At 41.0% G+C, this 4,346-nt stretch overlaps 1 pseudogene; it reads right to left on the bottom strand.

Moving 5' to 3' along the window:
- Nucleotides 1-1,648: 1,648 nt before the first annotated feature.
- Nucleotides 1,649-1,760, bottom strand: LOC111755564 (5S ribosomal RNA; annotated as a pseudogene).
- Nucleotides 1,761-4,346: the final 2,586 nt, after the last annotated feature.

Below are 4,346 nucleotides of genomic sequence, written 5' to 3'. Positions count from 1 at the left end.
CATAGAAGAAAAAAATGGAAATAAAACCTGCAAATAAAGAGGGGAAGAGGGATTTCAGGGAGGGGAGGGTACCGGGGAAAATAAAATATTATGCTGAATGTGATCACTATGCATATCTAAAATGTATCAATTACAGGAAACTGCTTGAGATTTTTGAATTAATGGTTTTTTTTTGGTGTGTGTCTTTTTGAGACAAGGCCTTGCTATCCAGTTCAGGCTGGCCTTGAGCTCACTTTGTAACCCAGGCTGGTCTCAAACTTGAAAGGATCCTCCCACCTCAGCCTCCCAAGTGCTGAGTTGACAGGTGTGTGCCATCATGCCTGACAGAATTAATGGATGTTAAACAGAAGAAAACTATGCAAATATTCCACAAACTGACAATCCCCAAAGCAGAAAACACTGTTGCTCGCAAGAGATACCTACACTGCAATATGTAAGTTAGCTATTATTATTGAAATCAAATATTTCTTAACCCATTTGTATAAAAAAGTCAAGCTCACTATTTCCCTCACCCTAAATACATGCTTCCTAACTTTGCAATCTACATAATCCATACTAACTAAAGACACTGTTTAGAGCCTCATCTTAAGTGTGAGATTTCTTCTAACAAGCAACACTAGCAAAACAGAGTCTAAGGTGAGTAAGGGTGAGATGTTTCCTCTTTGTCTGTGAGGAGACTGGCAGGCACATGGTTGTGCATTACAAATCCAGCTCAAAGAATCTAGACTGAGAAAACACCGAACCAGGAACACTGACCAGGGGGTCAATCATGTTTCCCATCTGAGAAGAGATTTCTGTACATAAAAGTGATGTCATCTTGCCTATTTATCACATATCCTGGCCTTGTTTCTTGGGATGGTCATATTTCTTCCTTGTATTTACAATCATGGTAATGTATTACTATTTTTTTTTTTTTTGTCTTTTTGAGACAGAGCCTCGCTATGCAGCTTAGGCCAGCCTTGAGCTCACTGTGTAGCCCAGGCTGGTCTTGAACTTACAACGATCCTCCTGCCTCAGTCTCCCAAGTGCTGGGCTTACAGAAGTGTGCCACCATGCCCAGCTTGGTGATGGTACTTCTACAGGTTCTATTTGTACAACAGCAGGTCAGTGACTGTCAGCATAGTCTCTATAAGAAACATTGAAATACTGAACAATCCAATCCTGAAAGGCTTCCTTCCTTCCTTTTGGTTGTTTATTTTGAGTTAAGATTTCACTATGTAGTCCAGGGTACCTTCAAACTAGCACTCCTACTGCCTCAGTCTCCTGAGTGCTGGGATAACACATGTGAGCCACCAAACCCAGTTAGGCTGTCCTTGACAGGTTGTTGCTGTGGGGTTAGTTTCAAATGTCTCTGTTATCCTGCGAGGTGTAAACATATGAAGTTTGCCACAGCCAGAGAAGTGTCACTGTCACACCCTCCCCTCAGACCCTTTTGGTAAATTGTCCAACTCCTCTTGTGAGCTCTGCTTTTCTAAGAATTCGATAGTAGAAAAATAGACCTCCTAAGCTAGGTGTGGCTCCTGTAATCTCAGCACTCAGGAGGCTGAGGCAGGAGGATCATTGGGCTACAAAGTGAGCCCAAGACCAGCCTGAACTGCATAGTGAGACCCTGTGTGAAAATGACACACACACAAAAATTTTTTTTTAAAGCCTACAGCACCCGGTGGCGGTCTCCCATCCAAGTACTAACCAGGCCCGACCCTGCTTAGCTTCCGAGATCAGATGAGATCCAGCGTGTTCAGGATGGTATGGCCGTAGACACAAAAATTTTTTTAAATATATATACCTAGGTATATATACCTAAGTCAGTAGTGGCAAACCTGTGGCATGCATATGATTTGTTTTTCTACACTAAAGCCTCAGCATTCAGGTTTAATCGCAGTGTTTGCAGTCTGCCATGAGTAAGTGAGTTTTGAGTTGCAGCTTGGGCACCCAACTCTAAAAGATAGACTTCACCGTCATTGGTTAGCAGATCTGCATTATTCTCAGTCACTTCCCCATATCCAAAAGGCTCTGTAAGTACTCACTGACATGTGCTGACCAGTGGCAAGTACAGTGATGGATATACATGTGCAGCCCATCACAGTCCTTGGGAAGGAATCACTGGTCCAGGTTGCTATCAGGAAAAACAGCTGGCACCAAGGAAAGCAGATGGTCCTAAGTTGTGAAACACAGGTCATTTAAAGAAGATAAAGGAAACTCACTGGAACCTTGATCTTATAACTTCTATTTTTTTTTTTTTTTTTTTTTTTTTGGTACTGGGGATCGAACTCACGACTGCATGCTTGCAAAGCAGGAACTTATGCCACTGAACTAAATAAATCCCCAGGCCCCTGGAACCTTGATTTTAAGGTGTGATACAATCTCTCGTCTCCTTAGGTTGCCCTTTTTTCTAAAGGACAGCTGGCCATGGGAGAAAAGGAAGATAAAAATGAGATACACGATCCTTTCTGGATACAAGCTGTCTTAGAACACACCCTCCAAACCACACCTGCCCTCAACACACATTCAAATCAATCAAAAATAAGAGGGCCCTGGGATCTGTGTTTCAGAGATTCCTGGGGTGTAGGCTCTAGTAAATGATTTTTTTAATGCAGCAGAAAAGATGGTTTACTGTACAAGTGGTACACTCAGCCACAGCTGAGAACATAACTAACCCAAATGGCACAGGTCCAGAGCAAAGGACTGATGGGGAACGCTTTCCTTAGGAAAAAGATGGATCTTTCTACCGCCGTCTAGGGGATCAGATGATGACGAGGTTGTAGATTGCTCTGACATTCTAGACAGTAGCATGCAGCCTGACAACTTGTACCAGGTTCCTTGGCCTCACGCTTCCCCCTTCAGCTCTTCTGGCCTCCCTGAGTGCACGAGGTAGTTTACTTGGACCTCAGCCTCCTCTTTCTTTTCCTTTGGCTCTCATGGCACCGAGGTTTCTACAAAGACGGAGTTAAAACCTAGTGGGACGCTGAGGTTCTGAAAGCTGTAACTGGCCTTTCCCTAAAGTCTTCTCCCCTAAACGTGATTTTGATACCTGAGATTCTCTCCTCTGTTCGTTAAAGTACTGTGCATAAAGGGCATTTCTAGTTCTAAAAGTTTCAATTTCATGGCAATGTTTCTTGTCTTTCTTCTTGGTCATTTTCATGATAATATGTCAGTCATCATGTCCTTCCGGCGCCACTGCTTCCCAACTGGTCCCACAAGTCTGAAAAGTGAAGTGGGACAAAGCAGAGACACTGGACGCGAGTTAGGCTCACGTCCATCTGTGGGCCCTGAACAAGCTGTTCTCACGGCTACCCTACCCCCACCAGCAGAAGGATGGCCATAATAGATAATGTAAAAACAAAATACTAGGTGATCAACAATGATTACCATACTGCCTCTTGCTATCTTAAGAAGAATTGCCTATATTATCAGTTATAATAAAATTGAACAAAACAGTAGAGAATACAACCAAAACATTGGAGACTTTACAGGACTTTAAAAGAAAATAATAGTCAACCAGAATGGGTGTCATAATGGATCTTATTGTCTTCACAGTTGTTGCCTATACTTTCGAAATTGGTACTATCAAGCAAAGCAGAATAGGGGGAAATCAGTCAGAGCAAGACACTGAGGGCAATACAGGGTTTCAAATCAACAGGAAATCAAAGTAGGTTGCTATAATGTATCCTGCTATATTTTTATTTATTTTTCTCTTAATTAAAAAGATAAAAATAAAGAAGTAAATAATTGAAAAAAAAAGAAAAAAAAAGGGGGATTGAGATAAAAGAGGGCATAACAACAGAACAGCACAGGTCAAAACATAACCATTTAAGCAAAATAGTGTTTCACCTCAAGATATCCTGACATAAAAGCAGTTACCATAGTGACTCTTTCCTTGAAATCTTTGAATATAACTTGGTATACTGTCATACCAAACATATCAAGACACTGTAAAACCATTCAAGAGAATGACATTATTACAGGGTATTTAGAACCAGCTAACAGAAAATGAACAATGGTTTCTGTATAATCTCCTTGTCTATATAAAAGTTTTTGCTTATATTATCACATATAATAAAATCCAATAAGATACAACCTGTTAAGACTGATGGAGACAGAAGAATAAAAGCGTGATGAGACTTCAGAACAAGATGATACTAAATCAGCACTAGCTATTATGATGTCTTGTTTTCTCCAAAATAGCTGTTCCTACCATCCGATCTTCTCTGCCTTGTTTCTGTTGAGATCTTTTTCTGTTGTTTGTTGTCAGTTTGTCTTCTTCATTTCGCTTTCTGCTCCATTCATTGTGGCCTCTCTGCCATTATTTCTGGAATCTTGGTATTTTCCTTTTTTAGAATATCCTG

This window comes from Cavia porcellus, unplaced genomic scaffold (assembly GCF_034190915.1).
Source record: "Cavia porcellus strain 051 isolate PalLab524CR breed Dunkin Hartley unplaced genomic scaffold, mCavPor4.1 scaffold_7, whole genome shotgun sequence".
NCBI classification, from domain to species: domain Eukaryota; kingdom Metazoa; phylum Chordata; class Mammalia; order Rodentia; family Caviidae; genus Cavia; species Cavia porcellus.
This window is presented reverse-complemented; position numbering and strand designations above follow the sequence as displayed.